This window comes from Leucoraja erinacea, unplaced genomic scaffold, assembly GCF_028641065.1.
Source record: "Leucoraja erinacea ecotype New England unplaced genomic scaffold, Leri_hhj_1 Leri_194S, whole genome shotgun sequence".
NCBI classification, from domain to species: Eukaryota; Metazoa; Chordata; class Chondrichthyes; order Rajiformes; family Rajidae; genus Leucoraja; species Leucoraja erinaceus.
In genome coordinates this window covers 184757-203249 of record NW_026576095.1, presented here as the reverse complement: position 1 = coordinate 203249, position 18493 = coordinate 184757, and the positions used below count along the sequence as shown (strand labels likewise).

General features: G+C 49.8%; 1 protein-coding gene and 1 long non-coding RNA gene across 2 annotated transcripts in view; both read right to left on the bottom strand.

The window, feature by feature from the left end:
* The window catches only part of LOC129716251 (choline transporter-like protein 4), a gene marked incomplete at its 3' end in the record, with an annotated part of 11687 nt that extends 11314 nt beyond the window's left edge, over window positions 1–373 (bottom strand). Inside the window, exon 1 of the mRNA XM_055666124.1 lies at window positions 363–373. The remainder of the gene's footprint in view (window positions 1–362) is intronic.
* LOC129716247 (uncharacterized) lies at window positions 367–18493 on the bottom strand. The gene is made up of 4 exons (XR_008726617.1): window positions 18475–18493; window positions 3870–3918; window positions 1735–1808; window positions 367–442 (listed from the first exon to the last, which is right to left on the bottom strand). It is a non-coding gene; the product is annotated as an uncharacterized LOC129716247 (long non-coding RNA).

Below are 18493 nucleotides of genomic sequence, written 5' to 3'. Positions count from 1 at the left end.
CCACCTTTGATTTGTTTGCCGGCATCTGCGGTTCTTTCTTTAACAATCCCCTATGTTTAAGAGCTCTATTTAGATACTTCAAGAGAGAGCTAGATAGGGCTCTTAAAGATAGCGGAGTCAGGGGATATGGGGAGAAGGCAGGAACGGGGTACTGATTGTGGATGATCAGCCATGATCACATTGAATGGCGGTGCTGGCTCGAAGGGCCGAATGGCCTCTACTACTCCTGCACCTGATGTCTATTATTTACATTTATATCAAAGGCATTCCTGGCCGCACCCACACCGCCAGTCACCCCCCCCAGCCCCCTCCCCCCCCTCCCCTTCCCCCCCCCTCCCAGGCGAACCCCAACTTACTCTTACTCATTTCCCCCCGACCCCACAGTACATGCCGGTGGAGTTCCTGGGGTAGATTACCTCTCGTGGATCACCGTACAGCCATGCTGAGGGTAGACAAGGAGTGGAGGGGGTTAGACAGTGCAGTCCTCCAGACGGCTAGACATAGAGTCGCCAACATTCCCGCTCCCAAATAAGGGAGGAGAGGTCAAAATACGGGACAAATTCGCCGTGGCAATCTGTTGACTGGCTGGGCGGTGTCTGGGTGAATGATGAGTTGGGTCCGGGTGCTGGACTACACACAAAGCCCAGCCGGTGGGGCCAGCTGAGGGGTTTTGGCCTGGGGGCTGCCCGCATAGTCCGGCGCCCCGTCCAACTCCTGAACCGATGATCGGCCGTGAGAAGGGGTGGTGGTGGTGGTGTGGGGGGTCAGCGAAGGTCCGAAGGTCGGACAGCTGGCCGGGCTGCCGACCAACCGACAGGGCCCCAGGCAACGCGCTGCTGCTGCACTCCACGGGCTGCACTACATCGGGGCGGGTGGGTGAGGCGGGGTTCGACCCGACAGTCCCCTCGACCCGAGTAGTAGCGGTCAAATACGGGACAAGGGCAGTCCCGTACGGGACAAACCAATTTAGCCCAATATAGGGGATATCGCGGCTAACACCGTTACAGTCGGCGACACTTTCTGGACAGGGAGATGAACTAACATTGTAAGCCGACAAGCAGTTAATGTGGTGAAGAAAGTGAATGGCCTGTTGGCCTTTGTAACAAGAGGAATCAAGTATAGGAGCAAAGAGGTCCTTCTGCAGTTGTACAGGGCCCTAGTGAGACCACACCTGGAGTATTGTGCGCAGTTTTGGTCCTCTAATTTGAGGAAGGACATTCTTGCTATTGAGGGAGCCCAGCGTAGGTTCACCAGGTTAATTCCCGGGATGGCGGGACTGTCATATGCTGAGAGAGAATGGAGCGGCTGGGCTTGTACACTCTGGAGTTTAGAAGGATGAGAGGGCATCTCATTGAAACATATAAGATTATTAAGGGTTTGGACCTGCTAGAGGCAGGAAACATGTTCCCGATGTTGGGGGAGTCCAGAACCAGGGGCCACAGTTTAAGAATAAGGGGTCGGTCATTTAGAATGGAGACGAGGAAACACTATTTCACACCGAGAGTTGTGAGTCTGTGGAATTCTCTGCCTCAGTGGGCGGTGGAGGCCGGTTCTCTGGATGCTTTCAAGAGAGAGATAGATAGGGCTCTTAAAGATAGTGGAGTCAGGGGATATGGGGAGAAGGCAGGAACGGGGTACTGATTGGGGATGATCAGCCATGATCACATTGAATGGCGGTGCTGGCTCGAAGGGCCGAATGGCCTCCTCCTGCACCTATTGTCTACTGATTCTTACCCACGATGCCCACCACCATGTAGCCCAAGATGAAGACCAGGAAGATGATGCAGCAGATGATGTCCGTGCAGCTTCTATTGAGAGAGACACAGAGAGAGAGATGGAGGCATTATCCATGTGTGAACGTGGCATCGACGGACGACAAACCGAAGCGAAGAAGTCAAAGCCAAATAACCGAATGGAAACAAAGCCCAAACGCAGCCAACCCAGAAAGGGCGGGACACCTAAAAGCCAACTAACAGAAAGGCTGTGTCGCCTAAATGCAAACTCACAGAATGGCCGCTCCGCCGAAACGCTACCAAACCGAACGGCTGCGTCACCTACAAGCCAACGAACCGAATGACGCACTGACGAAAAGTCAAATAACGGCTTGGTGGGAAAATTACCCCCACCCTCCCGTCTCCGCCGGCCAGTGATGTGATGGACGCTGGGGGTCTGGACCAATCGCAAACAGGTCCCGCCCCCCCCGGCGACATCATGTCCATTATTTGACTTTCTGGCAGAGAGGTTAGTTGGCTTGTAGCAGACGCCACCTTTCAGTTTGGTGGCGTTTCGGCAGAGCTGCCATTCGGTGAGTTTGCTTTTAGGCGAAGCAGCCTTTCTGTCAGTTGGCTTTTCGGCGTCCCGCCCGTTCTGTTGGTTGGCGTTTCGCCTACGTTTCCATTCGGCGATTTGGCTTTGACTTCTTTGCTTCCCCTTCTCGTCCGTCGATGCCACGTCCGGGTACCGGCATTATCGCCAACCTAACGCAGATCCTGGGCACCCTCACTGGAGACGACATGGGGGCGGGGGGCTTCTCCTCCCTCCATTATGGTCATGGTCTCCTCCAAACCCCCACCTGTCAGACCTGCCTCACTACCAACCGGCCGGGACTCCACAAACTCAACGGTTTCCCTCAAGGAAATCCCACCGTAGACTCAACTCCTCCTCCCATTCCCATTCCCAATCCGACCTTTCTGTCCTGGGCCTCCTCCATGGCCAGAGTGAGTCCCACCGCAAATTGTTAGGAGCAGCACCTCATATTCTGCTTGGGTAGTTTACACCCCAGCGGTATGAACATTGACTTCTCCAATTTCAGGTAGTCCCTGATTTCTCCCTCCTTCCCCTCCCCTTCCCAGCTCTCCCACAGCCCACTGTCTCTGCCTCTTCCTTTCTTCTCCCCCCCCCCCCCCCACATCAGTCTGACCCCGAAATGTCGCCCATTTCCTTCGCTCCATAGACGCTGCCTCACCCGATGAGTTTCTCCAGCATTTTTGCCAACCTTCGATCAAGGACAGTTCTTCCTTCCACACCAGGAGATCTCCAAACCAAAGCCACCGCACACAGGGACCTCCTCCCCACTGGCAAAGATCTCCAAACCAATCTTCAACCATGGACCTTCTCGCCTCCTTCAATAACAGGTGATCTCCAGACCAAAGCCACCCATAAAGTGGGACCACCCTCTCGTCCCACCCTCCAATAGACAATAGACAATAGGTGCAAGAGTAGAGGCCATTCGGCCCTTCCAGCCAGCACCGCCATTCAATGTGATCATGGTTGATCATCCCCAATCAGTACCCCGTTCCTGCCTTCTCCCCATATCCCCTGACTCCGCTATCTTTAAGAGCCCTATCTAGCTCTCTCTTGAAAGCATCCAGAGAACCGGCCTCCACCGCCCTCTGAGGCAAAGAATTCCACAGACTCACCACTCTCTGTGAGAAAAAGTGTTTCCTCGTCTCTGTTCTAAATGGCTTACCCCTTTATTCTTAAACTGTGTGGCCCCTGGTTCTGGACTCCCCCAACATCGGGAACATGTTTCCAGCCTCTAGTGTGTCCAAAGCCCTAAACAACTCCAGACAGGGGTCTCCAAACGTGAACCTTCTCTCCTTCCTGCCTCACGCAACTGGGCATCTCCAAACCAAAGCCCCCAGACCCCTCCCCCACACTCCCCCCCCCCCCTCACCCCCATGTCCCTCATTGCCATTTCACCCCGCCTGGCCTGACCCCCCCCCAACCGCACAACCCCACCTTCCACACACCCCCCACCCCCCCTTAACCCCACCCTTCCACACCCAGCACTTCCCCCCCCTCACCCAAATCCCACCCACACCCACCCCTACCCATCACCCCTCCCCCCCCGCTAACCCCAGCCTTACCTGTTCTTGATGGGTCCATTAAACCTAGCATCATATTGAGAGGGAGTACCTGGAACAGAGAGACCCAGAGGGTCAGCGCATGTGCGGTGAGAACAATGGGGTGCAGGGGACGGGACAAGTGAGAGAACGTCACCCACACTCAAGAAATCCTCACAACCCCATCAACCCACTGTCTGAAAGTAAGCATGCAGGTACAGCGGGCAGTGAAGAAAGCCAATGGCATGTTGGCCTTCATAACAAGAGACGTTGAGTGTAGGAGCAAAGAAATCCTTCTGTCGTTGTACAGGGCCTTAGTGAGACCACACCTGGAATATTGTGTGCAGTTTTGGTCCCCTAATTTGAGGAAGGACATTCTTGCTATTGAGGGAGTGCAGCGTAGGTTCACCAGGTTAATTCCCGGGATGGCGGGATTGTCATATGCTGAGAGAATGGAGCGGCTGGGCTTGTACACTCTGGAGTTTAGAAGGATGAGAGGGTATCTTATAACCATATAACCATATAACAATTACAGCACGGAAACAGGCCATCTCGGCCCTACAAGTCCGTGCCGAACAACTTTTTTCCCTTAGTCCCACCTCCCTGCACTCATACCATAACCCTCCATTCCCTTCTCATCCATATGCCTATCCAATTTATTTTTAAATGATACCAATGAACCTGCCTCCACCACTTCCACTGGAAGCTCATTCCACACCGCTACCACTCTCTGCGTAAAGAAGTTCCCCCTCATGTTACCCCTAAACTTCTGTCCCTTAATTCTGAAGTCATGTCCTCTTGTTTGAATCTTCCCTATTCTCAAAGGGAAAAGCTGGTCCACATCAACTCTGTCTATCCCTCTCATCATTTTAAAGACCTGTATCAAGTCCCCCCTTAACCTTCTGCGCTCCAGAGAATAAAGACCTAACTTATTCAACCTTTCTCTGTAACTTAGTTGTTGAAACCTAGGCAACATTCTAGTAAATCTCCTCTGTACTCTCTCTATTTTGTTGACATCGTTCCTATAATTGGGCGACCAAAATTGTACACTATACTCCAGATTTGGTCTCACCAATGCCTTGTACAATTTTAACATTACATCCCAGCTTCTATACTCAATGCTCTGATTTATAAAGGCTAGCATACCAAAAGCTTTCTTTACCACCCTATCTATATGAGATTCCGCCTTCAAGGAACTATGCACGGTTATTCCTAGATCCCTCTGTTCAACTGTATTCTTCAATTCCCTACCATTTACCATGTACTTTGATTTGTCCTGCCAAGGTGTAGCACCTCACATTTATCAGCATTAAACTCCATCTGCCATCTTTCAGCCCATTTTTCCAAATGGCCTAAATCACTCTGTAGACTTTGGAAATCCTCTTCATTATCCACAACACCCCCTATCTTGGTATCATCTGCATACTTACTAATCCAATTTACCACACCTTCATCCAGATCATTGATGTACATGACAAACAACAAAGGACCCAACACAGATCCCTGAGGCACCCCACTAGTCACCTGCCTCCAACCCGACAAACAGCCATCCACCATTACCCTCTGGCTTCTCCCATTCAGCCACTGTTGAATCCATCTTGCTACTCCTGCATTTATACCCAACAGTTGAACCTTCTTAACCAACCTTCCATGAGGAACCTTGTGGAAGGTTGGTTAAGAAGGTTAAACTGTTGGGTATAAATGCAGGAATGCCATCTTATTGAAACATATATGATTATTAAGGGTTTGGACACGCTAGAGGCAGGAAACATATTGGGGGAGTCCAGAACCAGGGGCCACAGTTTAAGAATAAGGGGTAAGCCATTTAGAATGGAGACGAGGAAACACTTTTTCTCACTGAGAGTTGTGAGTCGGTGGAATTTTCTGCCTCAGAGGGCGGTGGAGGCCGGTTCTCTGGATACTTTCAAGAGAGAGCTAGATAGGGCTCTTAAAGATAGCGGAGTCAGGGGATATGGGGAGAAGGCAGGAACGGGGTACTGATTGTGGATGATCAGCCATGATCACATTGAATGACGGTGCTGGCTCAAAGGGCCGAATGGCCTACTCCTGCACCTATTGTCTATTGTCTATTGCTGGTCGGTGCAGACTCGGTGGGCTAAAGGGCCCGTTTCACTACTGTAATTCTTACACTATTTCCCTGGGCCAAACACGGCCAGGTGGAACCAGTGTAGATGGGGCATGTTGGTTGGCATGGCCAACCGAAACAGTCCAGGAGGCAAGAGGAACAACAGAAGATACACCGTTGAACCCTGTCATTAACGCAGGAGGAATGCCATCAGACCGGTAAGTCCACAATGGTCCGCACGTCACCATCTACACAGTACTGACATAGTCCGTTAATTAACTGGGTCAAGTTGATGAAGCACACAACAAGATCTTCCCCTATTGCCGTTCATTCGCAGTTTCCCCACAGGCATGCAGAATTATAGCTCATAAACTCAATAGACAATAGTGCAGGAGTAGGCCATTCAGCCCTTCCAGCCAGCACCACCATTCAATAGACAATAGGTGCAGGAGCAGGCCATTTGGCACTTCGAGCCAGCTCCACCATTCAATGTGATCATGGCTGATCATCCACAATCAGTACCCCGTTCCTGCCTTCTCCCCATATCCCCTAACTGTCTCTACGGAGTTTGCACGGTTTCCCCGGGACCGCGTGGGTTTTCTCCGGGTGCTCCGGTTTCCTCCCGCACTCCAAAGACGTGCAGGTCTGTAGGTTAATTGTGAATTGTTAATTTATCGGGCTCCCGATAAAGGGACCACATCACCCCGATCCTGGCCTCTCTTCACTCGCTCCCTGTGTGATTCCGAATACATTTCAAGATCCTCTTTTACGTTTACAAGGCCCTCAATGGGCTTGCCCCCACCTACATCAAAAGTCTTCTCACCCACCACTCCACCTCCAGGTCCCTCAGATCGGCCAACTTGGGGTTACTGAACATCCCGCGGTCTAGGCATAAGCTCAGGGGCGACCTTTATGGTTGCAGCTCCTAGACTGTGGAACAGCATCCCCCTTCCCATCAGAACTGCCCCCTCCATCGACTCCTTTAAGTCAAGATTTAAAACTCATCTCTACTCTCAAGCCTTTCATGATGTCCACTGAGTGAGGGCTATATGTATGTAGTAATGTTTGTACTTAATCTATGAACCACTGTTGTATAACATTAACATTCATAGCAAAAGGATTTGAGTATTGGAGCAGGGAGGTTCTACTGCAGTTGTACAGGGTCTTGGTGAGACCACACCCGGAGTATTGCGTACAGTTTTGGTCTCCTAATCTGAGGAAAGATATTCTTGCCATAGAGGGAGTACAGAGAAGGTTCACCAGACTGATTCCTGGGATGGCAGGACTTTCATATGAAGAAAGACTGGATAGACTCGGCTTATACTTGCTAGAATTTAGAAGATTGAGGGGGGATCTTATAGAAACTTACAAAATTCTTAAGGGGTTGGACAGGCTAGATGCAGGAAGATTGTCCCCGATGCTGGGGAAGTCCAGAACAAGGGGCCACAGTTTAAGGATAAGGGGGAAATCTTTAAGGACCGAGATGAGAAAAACATTTTTCACACATCTGTGGAATTCTGCGGTGAATCTCTGGAATTCTCTGCCACAGAAGGAAGTCGAGGCCACAGTTCATTGGCTATATTTAAGAGGGAGTTAGATGTGGCCCTTGTGGCTAAAGGGATCAGGGGGTATGGAGAGAAGGCAGGTACAGGATACTGAGTTGGATGAACAGCCATGATCATATTGAATGGCGGTGCAGGCTCGAAGGGACGAATGGCCTCTACTCCTGCACCTATTTTCTGTCTCTATGTTTCTGTATAACATTAGTACCTCCACCAATGTAAAGCACTTTGGCCAACAAGAGTTGTTTTTTAAATGTGCTATAGAAACAACAGTGACTCGAGTTGACTTGAATTGTCTCTAGTGTGTAGGAAACTGCTAGTCTGAGGGGTGGTCGCTGGTCGGCATGCATTTAGTGGGCCAAAGGGCCTTTTCCATGCTGTACCTCTACACTAAAGAAAGTTCGAGTGCAGTATGACTCTTTGACAGTGACTGTCTTCATACAGGTGGCTCGAAAGCTTATAAGGCCATAAGTGATACGAGAACAATTAGGCCATTTGGCCCATCATGTCTACTCTGCTATTCAATCATGGCTGATCTATCTCTCCCTCCTAACCCCTTCTCCTGCCTTCTGCTCATAACACCTGACACCCACACTAATTATTAAGGGCTTGGACACGCTAGAGGCAGGAAACATGTTCCCGATGTTGGGGGAGTCCAGAACCAGGGGCCACACACAGTTTAAGAATAAGGGTTCAGCCATTTAGAACGGAGACGAGGAAACACTTTTTCACACAGAGAGTTGTGAGTCTGTGGAATTCTCTGCCTGAGAGGGCGGTGGAGGCCGGTTCTCTGGATGCTTTCAAGAGAGAGCTAGATAGGGCTCTTAAAGATAGCGGAGTCAGGGGATATGGGGAGAAGGCAGGAACGGGGTACTGATTGGGGATGATCAGCCATGATCACATTGAATGGCGGTGCTGGCTCGAAGGGCCGAATGGCCTCCTCCTGCACGTATTGTCTATTGTCCAATCAAGACCCTATCTATCTCTGCCTTAAATATATCCACTGACTTGTGGCCTCCACAGTCATCTGTGGCAAATAATCCCACAGATTCACCACCCTCTGGCTAAAGAAATTCCTCCTCATCTCCTTCCTAAAGGAACGTCCTTTAATTCTGAGGCTGTGGGCTCTAGTCCTAGACTCTCCCACTGGTAGAAACATCCTCTCCACATCCATTCTATCATAGAAAAACATAGACAATAGGTGCAGGAGTAGGCCATTCGGCCCTTCGAGCCAGCACCGCCATTCAATGTGATCATGGCTGATCGTCCCCAATCAATAACCCGTGCCTGCCTTCTCCCCATAGCCCTTGACTCCACTAGCCCCTAGAGCACTCTCTAACTCTCTCTTAAATCCATCCAGTGATTTGGCCTCCGCTGCCCTCTGTGGCAGAGAATTCCACAAATTCACACCTCTCTGGGTGAAAAAGTTTTTTCTCACCTCAGTCTTAAATGGCCTCCCCTTTATTCTAAGACTGTGGCCCCTGGTTCTGGACTCGCCCAACATTGGGAACATTGGGAAAACCTAGCACAAGCATAATTCATTTTAAAAAGATGTACAAAAACATATAAAGGATATGTTTAAAAGGATATTAGGATGAGGATAGGTGATTGAGTGTGATATTTGTTATACTGATTGTATTGGGAAGGGTGATTATCGGGTGATGCGTTGTATATATGACTAAGATACTGTATACCATATAACCATATAACCATATAACAATTACAGCACGGAAGCAGGCCATCTTGGCCGTTCTAGTCCGTGCCGAACACTTATTCTCACCTAGTCCCATCTACCTGCGCTCAGACCATAACCCTCCATTCCTTTCCCGTCCATATACCTATCCAATTTATTTTTAAATGATAAAATCGAACCTGCCTCCACCACTTCCACTGGAAGCTCATTCCACACAGCTACCACTCTCTGAGTAAAGAAGTTCCCCCTCATGTTACCCCAAAACTTCTGTCCCTTAATTCTCAAATCATGTCCCCTTGTTTAAATCTTCCCTACTCTCAATGGGAAAAGCTTAAGAGGGTTTTTTCTTTTCTTTTTATTTTTTTCTTTATTGTATGGCTTTGTAAATATTTGATTAGTGTTCAAATGTAAATAATTTGGTGTACATATAGTGGCTGGTGTACATATGGTGTACATATAGTGGCTGGTGTACATATGATGTACATATAGTGGCTGGTGTACATATGATGTACATATAGTGGCTGGTGTACATATGGTGTACATATAGTGGCTGGTGTACATATGGTGTACATATAGTGGCTGGTGTACATATAGTGGCTGGTGTACATAGTGGCTGGTGTACATATGACGTACATATAGTGGCTGGTGTACATATGGTGTACATATGATGTACATATAGTGGCTGGTGTACATATGGTGTACATATAGCTGGTGTACATATGGTGTACATATAGTGGCTGGTGTACATATGGTGTACATATAGCTGCTAAATGTGTATAAGATAATTACAAGCAGTTGAATAAGGGGTGGGAATTAATAAGCTTTGGCTGCTTCCTGCTCCTTTTCGGACACATATGATTTCATTTATTTATAGATATTGTTTGTGACACTTTATATGTATTTTTGTTTTGTTTTTTGTATGCTGTTTCACACTTGCTTTTTATTCTGTTCAAAATAAATAATAAAACAAATAAAATAATTTTTTCCTGCATCTAGCTTGTCCAGTCCTTTTATAATTTTAAATGTTTCTATAAGATTCCCCCTCATCCTTCTAAACTCCAGTGAATACAAGCCTAGTCTTTTCAATCTTTCCTCATATGACAGTCCCGCCATCCCAGGGATCAATCTTGTGAACCTACGCTGCACTGCCTCAATCACAAGGATGTTCTTCCTCAAATTAGGAGACCAAAACTGTACACAATACTCCAGATGTGGTCTCACCAGAGCTCTATACAACTGCAGAAGAACCTCTTTACTCCTATACTGAAATCCTCTTGTTATGAAGGCCAACATTCCATTAGCTTTCTTCACTGCCTGCTGTACCTGCATGCCAACTTTCAGTGACCGGTGTACAAGGACAAGAGTTTCAAGTCGGGGGCCTTCCTGAGCAGTAGTTATTGATGGTGTCCTGCCAAAAATTAGAGTTCGACGATTACACCACTGGTTTACCCCAGAGAGAGGTTCACCAAAACACTTGTGTGTGCAAATAATTCTTGTGAGCAACAGGCAGGTCACTAGAGAGCTGGACTTCCCCCGGGGCTGGATGGGTCCTGAGAGAATCACTCATCCCCCCCACCCCCCGGCAGTCTATGAAACGTCACCTATCCATGTTCTCCACAGATGCTGCCTGACCCGCTGAGTTACTCCAGCACTCTGTGAAACGTCACCTATCCATGTTCACCACAGATGCTGCCTGACCCGCTGAGTTACTCCAGCACTCTGTGAAACGTCACCTATCCATGTCCTCCACAGATGCTGCCTGACCCGCTGAGTTACTCCAGCACTCTGTGTCCCAGTTCAGGAGCAGCTTGTTCCCAGTAACCATCAGGCTGTAGAACACTGGACAACACTAACCTCAGCAACTGAGAGCTTCTACGGACTGTGTCTCTGGTTCCACTACGGACTTCAGTTTAACCTCAATGTGGATCAGGTGCGGGAAATGGGACTAGCCTAGTTGGGGCATGTTGGTTAGCAAGGGCAAGTTGGTCCGAAGGGCCTGTTACCTTGCAGACTGATCTAGTTTAGTTCCGAGATACAGTGCAGAAACAGGACCTTCGGCCCACCAAGCTGACCAGCTATGTCCACACACGAGGGGAAATTTACTATTTTACCGAAGCCAATTCACCTCCAAACCTGCATGTCTTTGGAGTGTGGGAGGAAACCGGAGCACCCATGCAGGTCACAGGGAGAACGTACAAACTCCTTACAGACAGCACCCTTAGTCGGCATGTTGGCCTTTATAACAAGAGGAATCGAATACAGGAGCAGTTGTACAGAGCCCTGGTGAAACCACTCCTGAGAACGGAGATGAGGAAACACTTTTTTCCTCACAGAGTGTGGTAAGTCTGTGGAATTCTCTGCCTCAGAGGGCGGTGGAGGCCGGTTCTCTGGAAACTTTCAAGAGAGAGCTGGATAGGGCTCTTAAAGTTAGGGGATATGGGGAGAAGGCAGGAACGGGGTACTGATTGGGGATGATCAGCCATGATCACATTGAATGGCGGTGCTGGCTGGAAGGGCTGAATGGCCTCCTCCTGCATGTTGTCTATTCTCGACTGTCTTGCTGCTGAATGGATACCACGCAACAAAAGCTTTTTGTTTTATCTCGGTCCACGTGACAATAAACTGCACTGAAGTCAACTCATTGGACTGCTACAATATTTCCCATTCCCTGTAGACCTTGTGATAAAATCACATGTTGACGGTGCATGTGACAGCTAAACACTTGACTCCTGGGTTATTATTACAGGGAGTGGTGTTTAAAAATTAATGGTGACAAATCTACGACTGTTACCCTGGGCATCCAGCCAACAGGTGCAGCAGGAGGCCATTCGGCCCTTCGAGCCAGCACCGCCATTCAATGTGATCATGGCTGATCATCCCCAATCAGTACCCCGTTCCTGCCTTCTCCCCATATCCCCTGACTCCACTATCTTTAAGAGCCCTATCTAGCTCTCTCTTGAAAGTATCCAGAGAACCTGCCTCCACCGCCCTCTGAGGCAGAGAATTCCACCGACTCACAACTCTCTGTGAGAAAAAGTGTTTCCTCATCTCCGTTCTAAATGGCTTACCCCTTATTCTTAAACTGTGTGTGGCCCCTGGTTCTGGACTCCCCCAACATCGGGAACATGTTTCCTGCCTCTAGCATGTCCAAACCCTTAATAATCTTATATGTTTCAATAAGATCACCTCTCATCCTTCTAAACTCCAGAGTGTACAAGCCCAGCCGCTCCATTCTCTCAGCATATGACAGTCCCGCCATCCTGGGACTTAACCTTGTGAACCTACGCTGCACTCCCTCAATAGCAAGAATGTCCTTCCTCAAATTAGGAGACCAAAACTGCGCACAATACTCCAGGTGTGGTCACACGGGTCCTGGTTTTTGTCACGATTATTTTTTAAATGTAGGAACTCGATAGTTGAGGGTTAAACAATAATATCAAACCAGCGGCTTTAGATTTTGCTTCCTACTTCCTGCATTCCTGACCACACTGGAAAATGTCCACGCCTCCCTTATCAAAAAGAATCTACCTCAGTCATAAAGAAGGATTAAGGCTTGGCTTCTATGCAAATGGCAAAGCTCAGTGTGTAGCATGATAAAGCAGCTTCAATTTCATCCACGTACTAATTGTCACAAGTTCATCAGACTGAAAATAGATGAAGGATATCTCTATTGATTTAACAAAGGATCCTGTTAACACAAGCACCCGTGGGCATGTCAATAAGAAGCTGCCAACCTGGAAATTAGTGCATAGATACGTAGAAACATAGACAATAGGTGCAGGAGTAGAGGCCATTCGGCCCTTCGAGCCTGCACCATTCGCCATTCAATATGATCATGGCTGATCATCCAACTCAGTATCCCGTACCTGCCTTCTCTCCGTACCCCCTGATCTCTTTAGCCACAAGGGCCACATCTAACTCCCTCTTAAATATAGTCAATGAACTGTGTGTGGCCTCAACTACCTTCTGTGGCAGAGAGTTCCACAGATTCACCACTCTCTGTGTGAAAAAATGTTTTCCTCATTTCGGTTTTAAAAGATTTCCCCCTTATCCTTAAACTGTGACCCCCTGTTCTGGACATCCCCAACATCGGGAACAATCTTCCTGCATCTAGCCTGTCCAACCCCTTAAGAATGTTGTACGTTTCTATAAGATCCCCCCTCAATCTCCTAAATTCTAGCGAGTACAAGCTGAGTCTATCCAGTCTTTCTTCATATGAAAGTCCTGACATCCCAGGAATCAGTCTGGTGAACCTTCTCTGTACTCCCTCTATGGCAAGAATGTCTTTCCTCAGATTGAATGGCAGTGCTGGCTCGAAGGGCCGAATGGCCTACTCCTGTATCTATTGCCTATTGACTCAGAACCATACAGGTGACAGCTTAGTCACCTAAAAATATCGCCTAAGTGGGACAGGCCCTTAACTAAACGAAGTTTTATCTTCAAGGAGAATGTTGTCACTACAATGTATTGGCCATGTATTACCTACACCGTTCTTGGGTTGGGCCTGGCATGTGTAGGAAGGAGCTGCAGGTGCTGCTTTCAACCGAGCATAGACACAAAGAGCTGGAGGAACTCAGCGGGACAGGCGGCATCTCCGGATGGAAGGAATGGGCGTGCATATCTCTGGAGATCTTTCCTGGTCCCAGAACACTGATGCAATTATCAAGAAAGCACATCAGCGCCTCTACTTCCTGAGAAGATTACGGAGAGTCGGTTTGTCAAGGAGGACTCTCTCTAACTTCTACAGGTGCACAGTAGAGAGCATGCTGACCGCTTGCATCGTGGCCTGGTTCGGCAACTTGAGCGCCCTGGAGCGGAAAAGACTGCAGAAAGTAGTAAACACTGCCCAGTCCATCATCGGCTCTGACCTCCCCACCATCGAGGGGATCTATCGCAGTCACTGCCTCAAAAAGGCTGGCAGCATCATCAAAGACCCACACCATCCTGGCCACACACTCATCTCCCCGCTACCTTCAGGTAGAAGGTACAGGAGCCTGAAGACTGCAACATCCAGGTTCAGGAATAGCTACTTCCCCACAGCCATCAGGCTATTAAACCTGGCTCGGACAAAACTCTGATTATTAATAAACAATTATCTGTCATTTTGCTCTCTATCAGTTTATTTATTCATGTGTTCTGTATTCATGGCAACTATGTTATGTTGTGCTGAAGCAAAGCAAGTATTTCATTGTCCTATCAGGGACACATGACAATGAACTTGAACTTGGGTGACGTTTAGGGTCGAGACCATTCTTCACCCATTCCTTCTCTCCAGAGATGCTGCCTGTCCTGTCCCGCTGAGTTCCTCCAGCTCTTTGCGTCTATATATATATTTAGTTCCTGGTACTTCTGGCTGTGGTTTGTTCTACCATGCTTGCCAATATGTCATGGTGACCCTGGCTGTGTGTTCACCACCCACTTTCCCCAGAGACAGAAGCAGTGAGCAACACTGTGGCTTAGCAGCTAGACAAGTAGACAACAGGTGCAGGAGTAGGCCATTCGGCCCTTCCAGCCAGCACCGCCATTCAATGTGATCATGGCTGATCTATCTCTCCCTCCTAACCCCATTCTCCTGCCTTCTCCCCATAACCTCTGACACCCCACTAATCAAGAATCTATCTGTCTCTGCCTGAAAAATATCCACTGACTTGCGGCCTACACAGCCACCTGTGGCAAAGAATCCCACAGATTCACCACCCTCTGACTAAAGAAATTCCCCCTCATCTCCTTCAAAGAACGTCCTTTAATTCTGAGGCTGTGACCTCTTGTCCTAGACTCTCCCACTAGTGGAAACATCCTCTCCACATCCACTCTATCCAGGCCTTTCACTATTCTCGACGTTTCAATGAGGTGCCCCCACATTCTTCTAAACTCCAGCGAGTACAGGCCCAGTGCCGACAAACGCTCATCATATCTTAACCCACTCATTCCTGGGATCAGGAATTCTTGTAAACCTCCTCTGGACCCTCTCCAGAGCCGGCACATCCTTCCTCAGATACGGGGCCCAGAATTGCTCGCAGTATTCCAAATGCAGCCTGACCAGCGCCTTGTAGAGCCTCTTCCCAAATTTGTGTGCAGGAAGGAACTGCAGATGCTGGTTTATATCGTAGATAGACACAAAATGCTGGAGTAACTCAGCGGGTCAGGCTGCATCTCTGGAGAGAAGAAATGGGCAACGTTTCAGGTCGGGACTCTTCTTCAGACTGAGAGTAAGACCTTGACCTAAAACATTACCTATCCGTGTTCTCCACAGATACTGCCTGACCCGCTGAGTTATCCCAGCACTCTGTGAAACGTCACATCACCCTGTTCCCCCCAGTTGCTGCCTGACCCGCTGAGTTACTCCAGCACTCTGTGAAACGTCACCTATCCATGTTCTCCACAGACGCTGCCTGACCCGCTGAGTTACTCCGCACTCTGTGAAACGTCACCTATCAGTGTTCTCAACAGGTACACAAAAATTGCCTGAGAAACTCAGTTACTCCAGCACATCTATGGAAACGCCAGAAATAGGCGACGTTTCGGGCCGAAGTAGCTGGGGGAAGCAAACAGATAGAATGTTGTCGGAGGCAGTAAGACTGGTGGGAGAACTGGGGAAGGGGATGGGACGGAGAGAGAGGGAAACCAAGGGCTACTTGAAGTTAGAGAAGTCAATAGACAATAGGTGCAGGAGTCGGCCATTCATGTTCCCTTCAGAGCCAGCACCGCCATTCAATGTGATCATGGCTGATCGTCCCCTATCAGTGTTATAAACAAAGGTACACAAAATTGCTGGAGAAACTCAGCGGGTGCAGCAGCATCTATGGAGCGAAGGAAATAGGCGACGTTTCGGGCCGAAACCCTTCTTCAGACTGATGCCAGGGGAGAGGGAGATATGTAGATAAGGAAGTGTAAGGTGTGGAAACAGGGACAACACAAAGGCAATGGGGATCAAGGAAAATGGAGAATAGATCAGTAGTAGCTGGGGGAAGCAAACAGATAGAATGTTGTCGGAGGCTGTAAGACTGGTGGGAGAACTGGGAAGGGGATGGGACGGAGAGAGAGGGAAACCAAGGGCTACTTGAAGTTAGAGAAGTCAATAGACAACAGGTGCAGGAGGAGGCCATTCGGCCCTTCGAGCCAGCACCGCCATTTAATGTGATCATGGCTGATCATCCCCAATCAGTACCCCGTTCCTGCCTTCTCCCCATATCCCCTGACTCCACTATCTTTAAGAGCCCTATCTAGCTCTCTCTTGAAAGCCCCCATAGAATTGGCCTCCACCGCCCTCCGAGGCAGAGAATTCCACAAACTCACAACTCTCTGTGAGAAAAAGTGTTTCCACGTCCCCTTTCTAAATGGCTTACCCCTTATTCTTAAACTGTGTGGCCCCTGGTTCTGGACAGCACCCAGATCCCATTGTATTTCCCCTTTTTCCCCAACTTGACACCCCAGAAAAGAATCTGCCTTCCTGTTCTTGCCACCAAAGTGGATAACTCCACATTTATCCACATTAAACTTCATCTGCCATGCAACTGCCCACTCCCCCGACCTGTCCAAGTCACCCTGCATTCTCCTCACAGTTCACACTGCCACCCAGCTTTGTCTCATCTGCAAATTTGCTAATGTTACTTTGAATCCCTCATCCAAATCATTGAGTATATTTCATACTGCGGCCACCCGAGCCTTTGTGTCATCTGCAAGCACTTTGCTAATGTTACTTGAATACCCCCCTTCATCCCAGCACCGATCATTGATGTCACTGCTGGTACGAGCCTTGTAAATAGCTGCGGTGAGCCCACCCACTAGCACTGCGGTCCCAGCACTGAGCCTTGCGGTACCCCACTAGTCACTGCTGGTCCCAGCACCGAGCCTTGCGGTACCCCACTAGTCACTAGTCACTGCCTGCCATTCGGAAAGGGACCCGTTAATCCCTACTCTTTGTTTCCTGTCTGCCAACCCATGTTCTATCCATGTCATGTGAGTAAAACTAACAGCAACTAGTCTGGATCACAGTGAATGGCGGTGCTGGCTTAAGGGGCCGAATGGCCTATTGTCTATTGACAGGAGAAGCAAATCCTTGCCCCAAGATCCGACGCACTTCATTTTCCCAACTTCATAGTTTTACTCCATTATAGGCAATAGGTGCAGGAGTAGGCCATTCGGCCCTTCGAGCCAGCACCGTAGAGAGAATCCAGACTCCAAGCTGGGGAATCAGGAGCGCTCTCGGGCGTAACAGAGGTAGAGTTGCTGCCTCACGGCGCCAGAGACCCAGGTTCCATCCCGACCACGGGTGCTGTCTGTACGGAGTTTGCGTGTTCTCCCCGTGACCTGTGTGGGTTTTCTCCGGGCGCTCCGGTTTCCTCCCACACTCCAAAGATGTGCAGGTTTGTAGGTTAATTGGCTTGGTGTAAATGTAAGATTGTCCCTAGTGTGTGTGTGTAGGATAGTGAGGGAGAGGGAGAGGGAGAGAAGGGAGAGGGAGAGAAGGGAGAGGAGAGAGGGAGAGGGAGAGAAGGGAGGGAGAGAAGGGAGAGGGGGAAGGGAGAGGGGGGGAGGGGGAGAGGGGGAAGGGAGAGGGGGAAGGGGAGAGAGGGGGAAGGGAGAAGGGGAAGGGAGAGGGGGAGGGGGAGGGGGGGGGGGAGGGGGAGGGGGAGGGGGAGAGGGGGAGGGAGAGGGAGATGGAGGGAGGGAGAGAGAGGGGGAGGGAGGGAGAGAGAGACAGGGAGGGGGAGGGAGAGAGGGAGGGGGGGGGGGGGGGGGGGAGGGGGAGGGGAAAGGGGAGAGGGGGGGGGAGGGAGGGGGGGAGGGAGATGGGGAGAGAGAGAGGGAGAGGGGGATGTGTCGCCAGCCTTGTCCCGGGGGGGTATTTGTTGTTGACACTAACAACAGGTCGGCGTTGCTGATCTGAGAGTGAGCCTCTCCTCCTCTCCTTTCCCCCTCTCATCCCCACTCCTCCCCTCCTCCCATCCTCGGGGGTCTTTGTTCCCCACTCTCCAACTCCTTCCCATCTACCGTGAGCCCTTCCCCTCCTCCTCTCCTGCTCTCCCTCTCCTTCCCTCCCTCCTCTTCCCTCCGAACTCTTCCATCCCCGTTCTCCCTCCCCTCCTCTCCGCTCCTCCCCCCCTCCTACTCCCTCCTCGGCTTCCCTCCTCTCCTCCCCTCCCCCCTCCTTCTCTTCTCCTCCTTTCCGCTGTCCTCGTTCCCTCCTCCTCCTTCTCCCTTCCCTTCTCCCCTCCCTTCCCTCAGCCCCTCTCCTCTCCCCTCCTGCAGCCCCCCCCTCACCCCCCCCCCCTCCCCTCTCCTCACCATAGGGCTCCGATTCCTC